Source organism: Zingiber officinale, chromosome 3B, assembly GCF_018446385.1.
Source record: "Zingiber officinale cultivar Zhangliang chromosome 3B, Zo_v1.1, whole genome shotgun sequence".
NCBI classification, from domain to species: Eukaryota; Viridiplantae; Streptophyta; class Magnoliopsida; order Zingiberales; family Zingiberaceae; genus Zingiber; species Zingiber officinale.
The window spans coordinates 61,378,052-61,395,404 of record NC_055991.1 but is presented as its reverse complement, the minus strand read 5'-3'; the positions used below and the strand labels follow the sequence as shown (position 1 = coordinate 61,395,404).

Below are 17,353 nucleotides of genomic sequence, written 5' to 3'. Positions count from 1 at the left end.
TAAAAAACAATTAAATCAATCAAAATTTAATTAACTTAAACTTTAAACTTTATTAAATAATTAATAAGTAAATAATTAAAATTTAATTATTTTGTCTAACCTTATTTTAGAACTTATGTTGACTTGATCAGTACCTTAATTTAACCTAATTAAAATATTAACTTTACTCTAATTCATTTTAAATAAAACTTGACTTTACATTAAAATGTTAATCAAAATTTTAACTTTAATTTAATTAAATCATAATTTATCTTAATTAAAAATTGACTTAAATTGAACCTTAACTTTATTCAACTTAGTTTGATAACTTTAATAAATTCAACTCTGAATTAATTAGTTAATCCTACTTAAGTTAAATCTAATAAAAAAAGATGAAGTAAATGAAAAATTAAATTATAACTAAGACTTTCATTAGATGTATTGGTTGCTGTGGATCATTTGATCATAATGAAATTTGGAATGGGTACACTTGATGATTGAATCACTTGAAAAATAAACGTATTCGTTCTATAGCGGAGTTGTTACAGGATCAATTTGGATTGGCTCTTGTTCCTTTAGAAAACGCAGTTCAAGGAACTATATCTGGAGCAATTTGTCATAAATTGATACCTACTCCTCAAAATTTGGTAACTTCAACTTCATTAACAACCACTTATGAATAATTTTTTTGGCTTACATCCTTTATCTCAAGTTTGGGATCGAACTAATCCATTGACAAAAATTGTTCATGGGCGAAAATTGAGTTATTTGGGTCCTGGAGGATTGACGAGTAAAACTGCTACTTTCATTAAATTAATTAACTCAATCAATTAATATCAAATTTAAGTTGTTTTAATCCAATAAGAATTAAATTGAGTTAGTAACAAATTACTTATTATTGAGTTAGTAACAAATTAATTTTTTACTTAATCCAAGAATAATTAATTATTGATTAATTTAAATAATTTTATTTTAATCAAACTTAAATGGACAATTATACTAAGTATATAGAAATACTTATGTAAATAATATATTTGTTGAACATAAGTGTTACTAACACTAAATCCCTTAAAACACTTAGGTAAAACTTCTTATAATTAACAAAGATAATCAGAATGTGCTAAGGCCTTGAAATTTAACATACTCAAATTCTAGTATGAATTAAGAGAGAGTATTAAATTAAGGGGTAGTGTTAAATTAATACGGAGCATTAAATTAAGGGAGAGTGTTAATTTAAGGATAAGAAAGAATTCAAATACTTAAAAAAAATCACTTTGTTTTGAAAATTATTTTACCTTGAACAACATACCTTTAAAACCTGAAAAATTATTTTCGTACTCTTAAAAGTATTTTGAAAATATTTCTAACCTAAAATCCTTTTTAATATTTACTAAAATTTTATTTAAAAATGTTTACCTAAAAATTATTTTTTGAAAACAGTGTTTTTAAAATTTTTCAAAAATTTCCAAGTAAACATGATTTTGATAATCTTTTTGAGAAAAATTTTCTTCAAACGTACTTTTAAATTTTTGAAATATTTACTTAGAAAGTTTTGAAAAAGATTTGTAGAATATTTGAATTTTTTTTTGTTTGGGAAATGTTTATCTAAAAATTTGTGAAAGTATTTTTTTTTTACTTTTATTTTTTTTAAAATTACTTTGAAAATCTTTCTTCAATAAATCTTTCTTTAAAAGTACTTTGAAAATTTGTCTTAAAAAGTTATTTCTTTATAAGTACTTTGAAATTTTTTCTTAAAAAAAAATTTCTTTAAAATTACTTTGAAATCCTTAATTTAATAATTTTTTATTATCTATTACCTTGAAAATATTTATTAGAAATTTTTTTTTTGTTGTTACTTTGCAAATAATTTCTTAGAAAAGTATTAAAGCATTGGAAATCACTTTTATAATTTTCCTTAGAAAAGTTTTTTTGAAATTACTTTGAAATTCTTACTTAGGAAATTTTGTTTTAACAAATTTACTTTGAAAAATTTTCAAATGTAAAGAAGTTTACTTAGAAAAATAGTTTTTGCAAAAGATTTATTTAAAAAATGGCCTTAAAAATAATTCCTTAGAAGAGTTGTTCTTGAAATTTCTTTTGAAGATTTTACTCAGAAATTGTTTTTAGGTATTTTTGAAGTTCATTTAGAAATTTTAAACGTAAAAATTCTTGAAAAATTTTACTTAGAAATTTTTGAAGTTTTAATAACTTGCAAATTTTTGGAAATCTGATCAAATATTTCAGTTTCCTTAAAATTTTTATTTTAAATATTGGCTTTCAGTTATTTTCTGCATTCTTACAGTTCCTTTACCCTAGTTTTTTTGATGAATGTCAAAGGGGGAGGGTAAGAGTTAATGTAGAAAAACAAACAAACAAATTTGATCATGTAAAACAAATGCAAAATAAACTAAGATCATTGGTTTGCGTCTTTACATATTGTCTCAATATTGTTCTTTTCTCTAACTTTAATCCAAATAATCATTGCATCAAAAATGTGGAGATTGTTGGTGCAATTTACACTAATAATTTAACTTATGTTTTGATGAATGACAAGGGATTTAAAGTTAGAATGTTTTGTAGTCTAACCTTTCTATCAAGTGTGCAGGAGTTGACTGGTCTGAAGAACCTGACACTAGGCTGAAATCCAGCTAGGTCCGCTAGACCCGATAGTTGGTGCAAAGTTCAGATAAATCTGCAGGACTCAATATTTGGCGGCAAGTCTGGTTGGGTCCGCGGGACCTGACAACTGATAACTCATTTATTTGGCTCATTCTCTTGGTTGATATTGGGTAATTTTGAGCTAATTTAAATTGTTAATTGACACATTTTAGATTGCTTATAAATTTAGAATTGTTTTGAGCTCAATTGTATTGCTTTCCTTAATTTATTCCTCATCATTTGAGTAGGGTCTTGTAGGATATTGGAATTGATCCATGATTCAAGTGAAGCCAAACCAACTCAAGAGGAATTCAACCAAGTGGAGATGGTTCACATTTGACTCCAACCACATTGATCTTGACCTAAGTTCAATCCTTCCACTAAATTCCTAAAATTTCCCTTGAAACCGACCAAGACCTACTCTAATCCCGGTTCAATTAAACCAAAGTATAAAGATGCAGAAAATCACGGATGAACAATGGCTTGCGCTACTGTTCATCCGTGCCCGTCTTCCTTTCACGCAATTGCAACCCCCATATTCTTCCAGATCCATTCAACAGCAAGTTTCATTGGTGTTAAAGCTTCTTCACTTGCTTCCAGTTCCAAATAATCTGCACATTCTGGCGATTGTTTCATTGGAGCTTAATTTGTCTCTGCATTGTCTCTATTTCAGCCATCATTGGAGGCGTTTCTCCAGTGACAGTGGCGCCGCCTTCTATCAGCAAGCATCGACAACATTCTTCTGGTGCTACTGAGCCCTTCTGATGACACTCCATCATTCATCATCCAGCCATCAAATCCAGAGAGTCCATATTGCAGATTTGTAGAATTTTCTGAGCGTGGCAGTGTTAATCTTCATCAGCTTATTTCGAAGAGGTTTTCTTTGGTGTTGGTGAAGGTTGAGCTGAGTCTAAGTGGTGTGAGCTTCTTCTTCAATACCGAAGTGAAAATTTCATAGACGTTCCCTTGTGACGGCAAGGAGAGACTTGATTGAAGAGTGTTTCGTTTGGAGATGGCTTAGATTTAATTCTGTAATTTCAATTCTAGTTTTCATACTTTAGATTCTGAATTTATGCTGATGTAATTCTGCTTTTCATGTTTCATTTCTTCAATTTCAGTTCATTCTTAGTTTCTGTTATGTAATTGCAATTCTGTTCTGTTCCTTAACGCTGAATTCTGTCCTTTCATGCTCTGCAATCTGCATTCGTTGTTAATTTCTAATAGATCGGGCTCTGTTTTGATTAGTTTGGGTTTAGATCTTAATGGTTCTTGAATGTTTTTTTAATCCTTACTAGTTAGTTTAGTTGTTACTTTAATTCTATTTAGCTTAGCTTAATTTCGTGTTAATGAACAGCTTAGGATGTTGGATTTAAGTTGAATTGCTAGTTGCAATTAGGGTTAGTTTCTTACTTTAGTTTAGAATTCAATTAGTTGCAAGTAGTTTCTCTTGATTTGCATTGTTTTCCATTCACTAGATTAGGTTTTCATTTCATGCCTTACCATTTCACTCATTAGTTTAACTCTATTGATGGTGAAATCATAGTGTAGGGTGATGTGCGTAGATTATATACTCTTTTATGCATATTTTTACGCACATTTACATACTTTGAGCATGCTTGATCTATGCATTTTTATACTTCCAGCTTTCCTTTTAGCATATTTACTCTTTTGGTTTGGAGATCTGCTTTTTGTGCATTTTCTATACACAGGAGTCGAAATTGGTGAAGATTGTGCGTCCTCGGACAAGCTTGGAAGGAATTGAAGGGAGAGAGCATCAGGCCGTGTACCACACATGGCCGTGTAGTTTTAACAGGAAGGGAAGAGGACATGGCCGTGTGAATCTCACACGGTCGTGTCTTGATTTGAAGAAATTAGAGCAGATGCCTTACATGGCCGTGTAGATCTACATGGCCGTGTGAGGTTTCGAGCAGCGGTGGTGGCCGTGTGCACCCTGCAGTAGTGTAGCATTCCGAGAGAAGGGTCTGGCCGTGTGAGTCACAGTGCATCTTGGTAGAGAAGGAACTGGACATGGCCGTGTGAATCTCACAGCCGTGTCATGGGCCGTGTGGCGCTGATTTTCTCCTCTATTTAAACCCTCCTTCATGAATTGAAAGGGATCTCTTCCCTTTGGGAGAAGGCAAGATTTGGTGGTATCCTCCCATACTTGGGAGGATTCGAGGGGAGTTCTTGACGATTTCGACTCCGGAGCGAGGATTGGATCCGAAGACGAGGCTTCTTCGTAGATAAGTTTTCTCTTTCCCCCTTTTCTTGGTTTCTTGGATTGGGAATTTAAGAAATGCTTGTAATCCTTATTTCTTCGGGTATTTTTCCTCGATTCATGGAGTAGATCTTGTATTCTAGGATTAAGGGAGTATTTGTATGATGGATTGATGTAATCTCTTATGGATTTGCCAATTTCTTGTTTCAATGATATTGTCTTGCTTGTATCAATTAGATCTTGAATGATTAATGGTGATTTGTGCTTAATTCTCATTCCTAATTGATTGTTTGGATTTCTTGTGGACTTAATAAAGATAAACTCTCACTCGATCATCCGAGGGATCCACGTGACATGTGCAAGCCCGTGTAAGGACGTTTGAGAGATAATCTTGAAGAGGAAATAGGAATATTCAAGAGAGTAGGATGGATCTTGTGATTAGTTTCTTGTATCTTGATAGATTAATAAGTTGTGGGCTTCTATGTTGATATCCGAGGAAGGCATAGTAATAGGTGCGCTTCTGTGTAAGGACAACGTAGGTTCACGTCTAATTGATCATATTTAGATACATTTCTCAGTCCTTAGCCGGTTATCTATTGCAAGAGAGAACCGGTAACTTTCTACAAGTGTTTGGCAATTGAGGGATAAGAATTGGTGAACCATTTACATTCAAGAAATCTTACAAAGAAACCGAAACTCCTAGAATCTCCCCTTATCATAACCCAAAACACTTAACTCTTGTTTGTTGATCTTTAATATTAGATTTGTTACCTTCACTTTGCATTTGAAACAATTGGATAGTTGTTTAGCTAATTCGCATTGAGGCATTTCTAGTGCTTATTCCAGTCCCTGTGGATACGATAATCTTTTATATTACTTGCGACATTTCCGTACACTTACGGAGCGTAACAAGTTTTTGGCGCCGTTACCGGGGACTGCGCTATAACATTAGGAATTATCAATTGAGTTAGACTAAACATAACATTTGTTTTCCTTTCATATTGCATAGTTGTAACTAATCATTAGATTTCTGTTTTTACTTTCTTGTATAACTTTTACTTCTTGTTAATTCTTTTTGTACAAATTCAATTCTGCATTTTTGATTCTTTTATTTTTTTTCTTTTTCTGTTGAATTGTCATTTGCTACCTTGTTCTTGTGTATGCGAAGATCTAACTTTACAGGGGAATTCTTTCCTTTTGACCCTGAGATTGACAGAACTTTCCATAAAAGAAGAATTCTGCAAAGACAAATTGAAGAACAGGAACATTTGAACATAGCGAATAGACCACTCAAGGATTATGCAGCACCTTATGCAAGAGGCTTTCGATCTAGTATTTCAAGACCTTCAGTGGAAGATAATAACTTTGAGATCAAACCCGCAATTATATCTATGGTGCAGCAGAACCAATTTGGTGGAGGACCTCATGAAGACCCCAATCAACACTTAGAGGTCTTTTATGAAATATGTGGTACCATGAAAATGAATAGAGTTCCTTCAGAAGCAGTTAGATTATTATTATTTGGGTTTTCTTTAAGAGATAGGGCAAAACAATGGCTGAATTCTTTGGCCCCTAATAGCATCACCACTTGGGAGCAGTGTGAGCAATAGTTTCTTGATAAATTCTATCCACCAAGAAAAACAGCTCATATGAGGAATTTAATTGCAAGCTTCAAGCAAACTGACTCAGAATCTCTTTTTGAAGCATGGGATAGATATAATAGTATGCTCAGACAATGCCCACATCATGGGTTGGAAAGATGGTTAGTGTTGCACATTTTTTATAATGGTATCAACTATCATACTAAAGTGTCCCTTGATTCAGCTGCTGGGGGGGCACTTATGAATAAAAGTTTAGATGAAGCTGAAGAAATTATTGACAGTGTAGCACAAAATCATCATCAATGGGCAAATGAAAGAAGTGGTGGCTATTCTTCTGTAAACCCAACAATTAAAGCATCAGGGAAGTTTGATGTAGATGCAGTCACTCTTTTGTCTGCAAAATTGGACGCTCTTACAAAGAAATTTGAGAATATGGGGACTAGTGCTAATATGGTCAATGCTATTAGTACATCTTGTGAAGTATGTGGGAGTTCAGAGCACTCAAATGACTCATGTCCATTGGGAGCTATCACTGCATAAATCAATCAACTGGAACAATGTGATGCAATCATGAGTTACAATCAAAGGCAGAACAACCCATACTCAAATACTTATAACCCTGGATGGAAGAGCCATCCCAATTTTTCTTACAGAAATAATCAAGATCAAGGACCATCTATGGGGGCAAGACCAAATTTTCAAGCTGGGCAACAAAATTTTCAACATCTATCTTCTCAAGGCTTACCAAAGTCAAATATTGAAAAGATGCTTGAAGAAATTATCTCAAGTCAGAATGAAATGAAGCAAGATTTAGCAAAGCTCATTCAGAGAATGGATAATTCTGAAAAGCATCAAAAGATCCAGGATAGTCAAATTGCCCAACTAGCTTCCTCATCATCCAGAGCACCAGGACAACTTCCTGGAAAACCTGATGTGAATCCTATGGAGCATTGCAATAGAATTGAGCTTAGGAGCGGACGGACCTTGGGAGACTCCCAAGTGACTGCTCCAAAAGGGATACAAAAAGAAGAAGAGCTCTCTCCTCTTATACCAAATCAGATTCAAGCTAATGAGGAGAGTATCATTGAGGTTGAAGAGACTCTTCCACTGAACCATCAGAGCAAAGCTGTCCCTTTTCCTCAGAGACTTACAATGCTAAAGAAAGATGAAGAATTTGGCAAGTTTTTAGAAAAAGTTAAGGAAATTTGTGTAGAGGTACCTCTTATTGATGCTATTCTTCAAATGCCTAGATTTGCCAAATTCCTGAAGGATCTCATGTCAAACAAGAGAAGAAGAGGAGAGGTTGAGACAATTGCGCTTAGTGAGGAATGCAGTGCTATTTTGGAGAAGAACACTTCCCCAAAACTAAAGGACCCAGGGAGCTTTTATATTCCTTGCCACATAGGAAAAGATTTTTTTGAAAAAGCTTTTTGTGATTTGGGGGCAAGTGTTAGCCTCATTCCCTATTCAATTTATAATAAATTAGGTCTCAAAAACATTAAACTTACTACTATGACACTTCAACTTGCCGATCATTCCTGCAGGTACCCTTTGGGTATTATAGAAGATGTGCCAGTAGAGGTGGATGGGAATGTTATTCCCACAGATTTTGTCGTGTTGGACATGGAAGAGGACCCCAGGATTCCTATCATATTAGGAAGACCTTTCCTTGCTACAGCTGGAGCTATAATTGATGTAAAAAATCATAAGCTTTCTTTGGTAATTGGTAAGGAAAGGTTGGAATATGATTTATCTAATATCTCTAACCATGTCTCGTCTCTTTTAAATGCTTGTAGCAGGACAAGCATTTATAAACTTGAGGAATGGAATTTCCATCCTCATGGAAGGCTACCAAATGAAGGAGACAATGTGGTGGAAGATGTTGGGAGAAGATCTCCCAACAAAAATGAAAAGTATATCTGTCCTCCAAGGGCGAGGAAAAGAAGTGAATGATCAAGTTTGGTCGAGTTAAAGACCTTAAACAAGCGTTTCTTGGGAGGCAACCCAAGAGTTCTTTTAGTTAGTTTTGATTTGTATTTTAATTTCTTTTAGTTTGATGCATTCTTTTGATTTTGTTTTCAGGTTAGGTGCAAAACAGAGCCCGGCCGTGTGCTATACATGGCCAGGCAAAGGTTGCAGAGGAGGGAAGTGCTTGGGCCGTGTCATCCAGACACGGCCGTGTAGGATCTCCCGAGGAGAAAAAGGTCTAGGCCGTGTCTCAAACACGGCCGTGTAGGATCTCCCGAGGAGAAAAAGGACTAGGCCGTATCCCAAACACGGCCGTGCAAAGAATTCCGAGAAGAAAGATGGAGAGGCCGTGTCCTAGACACGGCCGTGCGAAGAATCCAGAGAAGGAAGAGGGGGAGGCCGTGTGGATCTGCACGACCCGTGTAGGAGAGTTATTTAAGTCTTCTTTCTACCTTACACGGCCAGATCTTGGCCGTTTTCCACACACCCCCAACTCTCCAAAACATCTCTTTCTCTCCCAATCTCTTAAAAACTCCTCTCTAATCTCTCAAGATCTCTTAGATCCGGATTCTCCTCCTCTCTAAGACTTGGACTTTTTGTTCTCCTAACATAAGATCTTTGCTTTTTGAAGTTTTGTTCTTTGAGTTCCATTTTTCCAACCCTAGATAATTCTTCCCCTATCTAAACTCATCAAGATGTCCAACATTTTGAAGAAACTTCGCAAAGGAGGTGGTGGATACAGTGGAGACAAAGAGAAGGAGCCATCAAGGGACAAAGGAAAACAACCAGTGAAGGGCAAAGGCAAAAGGACTTCACGCAACGAAGGTAATGACAATGAATTTAATATTGTGTTTAGAAATGATGATCAAGTAACTAGTTTTGCAATTCTTGTCAATAGAAAGATAGTGTGTACTAGATATATGGACCCAACTGTTCTTGATATGCTTGGAATTAGGGAAGATGTAGATTTGATGATTTGGTTTTTGGATTGGAGTGATATTATGTACACACATTTGCCTACATATCCTCGTCTTGTTTTGGAATTTTTAAGTTCATTGGATGTCCATTTTACTAATGAAGATGATTATTTTGGAAAAAGCTCATTTAGACTAATGAATCAAGAATTTCTATGGGCATTTAGTGACTTTAATTCTTATTTTGGATTAACCACCGGTAGCCCTCGTAGGTTTGATCCAAGGTTTAATTGGAATCATTTTTGGAATGCAATAACTGGGTTAGATCAACCTTATGAGCCTTCAAGAGCTAAGGCCTCCTATATGCAAAACCCCATCTTTAGGTATCTACATAGAGTCATGGGTAAAACAATTTTTGGTAGGGGAGAGAGTGATGGGGTGGTTAAAAAGATAGAGCTTTATGCTTTATGGGCTATGCTTTATAAGGTTGAATTTGATTCTGATTTTCATTTTGTTCAAACCTTATTAAGATCTGCTAGGGCATCATCGGGATCAATTATTTTTGGTGGTTTGATTACCCGTATAGCTTATAATTTAAATCTTGATGTTGATGGGTTGGAAATAATTCATGGTAATGACATGATTGACATTGATGCATGTCTTGCTATGAAAATGATCGTTCGGGATGAGAATGGTTTCGCGTTTCCTAGGAGGAGTGGTTCTCCTTTACCCCTTCCTTTTCCTGAACGAACTACTATTCGTAACCCGGCTAATTGGGTAATTTCTGAGTTAGATTTTGAGGATAACCCTTCTATACCTGGAGACACTGAGCCACATCATGAGCCCTCGTCATCTGGACACCCGCAACCTTCTAGTTTTATGGAGCCTGCTAGGCATTCTTTTGCATATGACACGAGATCTTCTAGGTTTGATTTTTCAGATTTTCGTACGTCTCTAGAATCACTTCATGAGAAGCAAGATGCCCAACGAAAAATGTTAGAGGGGCGCTTCTCTTTATCTGATGATCAATTTAGGGAGGTACAAAATCATTTTCAGTTTACGAGGAATTTTCAAGGTCAAGTGGCTGAGTTTGTGCAGGATTATGATACTGATCAGGCTAGGATGAGAGATTTTATGCAGAGCATGATGCTTACTAGCCAACAAGTAGATGCTTTATATGAGTATCATAGATCCTTGGGCGAGATTCTAGGTTTTAATAGTTTTCCTATTAGCCAACCACGTCGTAGACCTCCTTTCCCTAGTCCACCTCCTCCACCATATTGATTTCATCGGGACGATGAAAAGTTTAAGTCTGGGGGGTGTCATGTACTGTTTAGTTTGGTTTTCAGTTTTTAGTTTTTGTTAGTTTTTCATGTTGGTTCATATTTTCATTGCTTGTTGCTTTATTTTGCTTGTTTTTGAAATAATCATGGCAAAAAAAAAAAATTTTTTTTTTTGAGAACATCAAATCTTCACTTATATGCTTTCTTGGATTCAAGTGAAATGTTAGCACGATTATTGTCTTGATTCATGATGTTCGAATGATGCTAGTAGTAAACTTTGTGTAGTTCTTTTTTCTATCTTGGGAAGCATTAATAAGCTAAGAATCTTATGGTGATGAGTTTTAGTTTTGGTTCAACCTTAAGGATTTTATCTTCACTACACTTGTGCTTGATGCTTGAATAGTTGATGTCATTGAAATAGTCATGATTCATCTTGTTTGCTTAGTACTTGGTTTCCATGGTGATTTCTCAACTTTCATTTTGGTTACTGGATGAGGCTCAAATCATTAAAGCTCATTTGGAAAAATCAAAATATTCCAACATGTGTGCTAAAAGTACATTTGTGAATAAGTTTTGCACAATGCAAACACTTATAAAAAAAAAAAAAGGGATATAAAAAACAGTTGTCATGAGTGGAATCTAGCAAGTCACCCCTTTGAGACCGAGTTAGGTTACTGGGGAAATGACTGCTTAGCTTCTCTTGAGATTGAGCACACCTTTGAGACCTTGGGTTAGTTGAGAAATATGAACCAAGTGAATGGTGAGTAAGTGCCTATCACTGGTTACTTGTCTTTCACTGGAAACATTAGGAATTCAAATTTGATGACGACTTGACTAGGACATGGATTGAAACTTGAAGGGTGTTGAGTTACTTTTACACTGTGCACAAGATTCTTATGCTTGAACCATACTTTACTTGTTTCCATGATCACGCTTGTTAATGAAACTTTTTGATAGAGTTAGGAAAGTACACTAGGATTTATGAATGTGTTATAGAATATATGAATTTAGACTGCAGCATTTTGCTTGAGGACAAGCAAAGGTTTAAGTCTGGGGGTGTGATGTGCGTAGATTATATACTCTTTTATGCATGTTTTTACGCACATTTACATACTTTGAGTATGCTTGATCTATGCATTTTTATACTTCCAGCTTTCCTTTTAGCATATTTACTCTTTTGGTTCGGAGATCTGCTTTTTGTGCATTTTCTGTACACAGGAGTCGAAATTGGTGAAGATTGTGCGTCCTCGGACAAGCTTGGAAGGAATTGAAGGGAGAGAGCATCAGGCCGTGTACCACACACGGCCGTGTATAGAAGGAAGAGAGGGGAGTTAATGTCACATGGCCGTGTCTTGATTTGAAGAAATTAGAGCAGATGCCTTACATGGCGTGTAGATCTACGAGTGTGACATTCGAGGCCAGCGGTGGTGGCGTGTGCACCACACCGTGTAGCATTTCGAGAGAAGGGTCCGGCGTGTGAGTCACATGGTGCAGCTTTGGCAGAGAAGGAACTGGACATGGCCGTGTGAATCTCACACGGTCGTGTCATGGGGCCGTGTGGCGTCCGATTTCCTCCTCTATTTAAACCCTCCTTCATGAATTGAAAGGGGATCTCTTCCCCTTTGGGAGAAGGTAAGATTTGGTGGTATCCTCCCATACTTGGGAGGATTTCTGGGCGATTCGAGGGGAGTTCTTGACGATTTCGACTCCGGAGCGAGGATTGGATCCGAAGACGAGGCTTCTTCGTAGATAAGTTTTCTCTTTCCCCCTTTTCTTGGTTTATTGGATTGGGGATTTAAGAAATGCTTGTAATCCTGATTTCTTCGGGTATTCTTCCTCGATTCATGGAGTAGATATTGTATTCTAGGATTAAGGGAGTATTTGTATGATGGATTGATGTAATCTCTTATGGATTTGCCAATTTCTTGTTTCAATGACATTGTCTTGCTTGTATCAATTAGATCTTGAATGATTAATGGTGATTTGTGCTTAATTCACATTCTTGATTGATTGTTTGGATTTCTTGTGGACTTAGTAAAGATAAACTCTCACTCGATCATCCGAGGGATCCACGTGACAGGTGCAAGCCCGTGTAAGGACGTTTGAGAGATAATCTTGAAGAGGAAATAGGAATATTCAAGAGAGTAGGATGTATCTTGTGATTAGTTTCTTGTATCTTGATAGATTAATAAGTTGTGGGCTTCTATGTTGATATCCGAGGAAGGCATAGTAATAGGTGTGCTTCTGTGTAAGGACAACGTAGGTTCACGTCTAATTGATCATATTTAGATACATTTCTCAGTCCTTAGCCGGTTATCTATTGCAAGAGAGAACCGACAACTTTCTACAAGTGTTTGGCAATTGAGGGATAAGAATTGGTGAACCATTTACATTCAAGAAATCTTACAAAGAAACCGAAACTCCTAGAATCTCCCCTTATCATAACCCAAAACACTAAACTCTTGTTTGTTGATCTTTAATATTAGATTTGTTACCTTCACTTTGCATTTGAAACAATTGGATAGTTGTTTAGCTAATTCACATTGAGGCATTTCTAGTGCTTATTCCAGCCCCTGTGGATACGATAATCTTTTATATTACTTGCGACATTTTTCTTACTTTAGTTTAGAATTCAATTAGTTGCAAGTAGTTTCTCTTGATTTGCATTGTTTTCCATTCACTAGATTAGGTTTTCATTTCATGCCTTACCATTTCACTCATTAGTTTAACTCTATCGATGGTGAAATCATAGTGTAGGGTGACAATGCATTGTGAGGTTACTATTAAGGAGTAGATAGGAAATTGTTTATTTCATTAGGGTAAATCTCATCCTTGTTGCTATTTTATTTGCTAGTTTTTAGTCCAAAAACCAACAATCCCCCTATTTATGATGAAAACCCCACAAAAATAGATTCATATCTAAGACAAACATACCATTGTTAGTTTCTCGAGATATTCGATCTTGGGCTCGTTATTACAACATCAACGTGTAGCTAAGGGGTTCATTGGATATAAATTATTAATTTGATAAGTCCATTCGTGACACATCAATTTTGACTCATTAACAACCGGCCGAAGTCCAGTTGGGTCTGCGGACCTGACAATTGGCAGGAAAACCTAGTGGGTCAAAAACAAGTCAAGCGACTACAGTTGGTAAGTAGAGGTAAGCAGAAGTAAGTAACTAGAGAAAAGATCCAGTGAGGACATATTCCCCGTTGAGGGAACTGGAGGCGTCGGTCCAGCTTAGGTCCATTTGGGAAACCTAAGCTGAGACCTTGACTAAATCCTAGTCTCAGGGAGACATAATCTAATTACTACTCATATTTTATTATGTTATGCTAACTCTGTGTTGCAGGGTAATTATATTTTCTATTGTCTAAACTAACCTTTTCTGCAGGGAGGAAATGCTAAAGAAAAGGAGAGTCCGGGCGCCCGGACTCCGGGTTCCTGGAGCTAGTTTGGGCTCCCGGAGCAACTCGCCTAGGCAGGTGCAGGGGCACCCGGGCGGTCCGAGCGGTCCAGGCGGCCGGAGTCAGTCCAGGCGTCTAGACCCGAAAACTCATCTAGAAGATGAGGTGGAGCGCGTCGATTAGTCGAGCCATGTGGTCCAGGCTCTCAAAGGGGTTCCAGGCGCCCATAATGGGCCCATATAAAGACCTTTGATTAGGAGCTTAAAAACATCAACTGCTACGACTTTCACTCTTACGAAGTGTTCCAGAAAAGTCCTATGACGCTGAAAAGCTCCTCCAACAACCAGCGATCAAGACTTTCATATTTTTCTTGTTGTCGGTAATATTGCTTTTAGTTCTTGTACTTAAACTTTGTAATCATTCGAGTTATTAGTGGATTGCCTAACGAAAGTACTCGACGAGTACGACCTTGGAGTAGGAGTCATTGAAGGCTCTGAACCAAGTAAAACTACTTGTGTTAGAGTGTCTTTCTTCTTCTAGCTTCTCGCTTTTATTCTTCAGTTGCGTACTCATTTTTAACACTCGATTTTCTAAAATCTCTATTCACCCCCTCTAGTGACTTTCCGATCTTACACATAACACGGTTTGGAATATGTTGAGTCTCTCGACTCACAAATTATAACTTATTTTTTCAGGAAATAAGACGAATGAGGCAGGAGGCAGTGACTAGTAAGCCAACTAGGGACAATGGCAGTACAACATGAAGACTTTCCAGTTTAGTTTCCACATTAGTTAGGTGTTTTATTCAAAGAATAAATTTCAAACTGCGTGATTAGTACCAAAGGTCATTAGTAATTTATATTTTAAGAGCTATCTATGTATTTTAATTGAATTAAGAATGCATTATTGAAGTATGTGCTATTGGTGCAATTTGCACTAATGGTCTAACTCAGGTTTTGATGAATGACAGGTGAGTTAAGTTAGGTGTTTTTGTGATCTAAGTGCTTTTCCAAGTGTGCAGGAATTGATGAGTCTAGAGGACCGGACACTAAACTGAAATCCAGCTAGGTATGTGGAACTGGATAGCTGGTACGAAGTCTAAATAGGTTAACGGGCTGACCTGATATTTGGTAGAAAGTCCAGTTGGGTCTGCAGACCTGACAACTAACATGAAGACCTGGTGGGTCATGAGACTAGTCAACCGACAACAAGTTGATAAGTAAAGGTAAGTCACTGGAGGAGAGTGACTAAGTGAGGACGTATCCCGGTTGAGGAGACAGTAAGCGTCGATCCAGTTTAGGTCTATTTTGGATCCCTAAACTAGGACCTTGACTAGATCCTAGTCTCGGGGAGACATGGTCTAATTGCTACTCAGTATTATTGTACTAACACTTATCTTACAGGTTATTATTTGGTTTATTGGGCTAATACAATTTGCAGGACAAGAAGAGTATAAAAAGCTTGGGGTGAACAGTACCTGAGGCACCTTCTAGGAGATGGAAGGCACCTTCATGGAAGTCGCCTTCAAGCATTCAAAGGTGCCTTGGTATTGTTCATAGAAAGCGCCTTCAGTGCATGGAAGGTGCCTTCCAAAGAATAAAATTCTGACCTCTTCAGTGATAAGGATATGTTTTTCTCAGGATTAAGTTTTGCACATCGAAGGCACCTTCAACCCTATGGAAAGCGCCTTCCTTAACCTTTATAAGGGCTTCTTGACCTAAGCTTCAATAACAACTGATATATAAGCTTCTAAGCATCCGATTAAGGTTCCGACTGCTCTGGCTCCTGCTATGACTCTGCTACAATGCTACTATGCTTGTCTACTGCTGAGAAGCTGCCCAAACACCGAGCTCAAGCAAACCATCTCCAAAAGAGTGTTTGTTAACTTTAATTTGTGTACTTAATTACTACAAAAGGACAAGTGCAGTGTGTTGCACTTGTTCTAACTTTTTATTTGTACTCGATTCCCTTTTCCAGAGGTACTAGAAGATGTATTTTAGTGGATTACCCATCCATAGGTCCGCAGGACCTGGGTCTTGGAGTAGGAATCGTTGAAGGCTCTAAACCAAGTAAACTGACCGTATCTATTTCTGTCTTGTTACTTTTTTTTTAATTTCTATGTTTTTCTACTGCATACTTTGCTTTCAAAAGTGAAAAAGAATAAGGGTGCGTTTGGTTTGCCCCATTTTCATTTTCATTTTAAGAAAAACACGCGTTTTCATTTTTCAGAAAATGACTTTTCCGTATTTTTCGTTTTCTTAGAAAACGCTCTCTCATTTTCTTAAAAATGAATGTGGAAAACGCAAACTAAACGCGTTTTCCATTTTCTCAGAAAATGAAAACAGAAAACAGCATAGAAAACACAAACCAAACGCCCCCTAAGTTTTTCAAAATCACATGATTCACCCCCCCCTCTTATTAGAATGTATACTAAAAGCCTAGCTTTTTGTATAAACAATTATTTTGAAATGAGAATCACATTGGTCAAATGTCTACATTTAGTTAAATGCAGTTGTCTATTTAATTTATATTGTAGATAACATGATATTTGGTGTCACACAGAAGATCAAGTTATCAGCTCCTTATAAATTATAAATACAAGCTCACAACCAAGATGGATTGGGACAAACTATTGGAATGGTTGTAGTGTAATTTGGTACTAATTTATCTTGACTATAAAATTACACTAATACACTATGTGTATATAAAGTAGGACCATTTGAGGTTGTTCCTTTTATACTGACTACATAAAAGAATAGAAACTCTGTTATTATGGATGTGCGTATTCTTAATCCTGATATAATAAGTACTTAGTATTTATTTCTTTAATTTATCAAAGGGTGAGATTTATTCGTTAAATCAATAGGTCCGATAAGTTGGGAAATAATAATATTTATATGGTGTGTTGTTGATTATAGAAGGAAACTATGTCCTATTTATTAGGATGATGATGTCCCCTTGAGGAGCCCATAAGGATTGTCATGTAAACCCTGCAGGTGGACTTAGTTTCGACATGACAATGAAGTTAAGTGGTATTACTCTTGGAGCTAGATGTTAATTAAGTGAGTTGCCAGTAACTCATTTAATTAATGGACATTCGATATCTTAAACACAGGGAGATTAACGTACTCATGATAAGAAGGAGCTCATAATGTAATATGGGATTGGTGTAGTAGTTCAATAATAACTCTTTAGTTGTATGAGTTATTATTGATGAACTTGAGTTAGGTGTTCGGGTCAAACACAGGAAGCTCAAGCTCATCAGGAGGCTAAAACCAATTCCTCCTCTAGGTCCCTGTTGTAGCCTCTATGTATAAAGCCT

General features: G+C 36.4%; 1 non-coding gene across 1 annotated transcript; it reads right to left on the bottom strand.

The window, feature by feature from the left end:
* Positions 1–6,502: 6,502 nt before the first annotated feature.
* Positions 6,503–6,608, bottom strand: LOC121968891. The gene has a single exon (XR_006108409.1). It is a non-coding gene; the product is annotated as a small nucleolar RNA R71 (small nucleolar RNA).
* Positions 6,609–17,353: the final 10,745 nt, after the last annotated feature.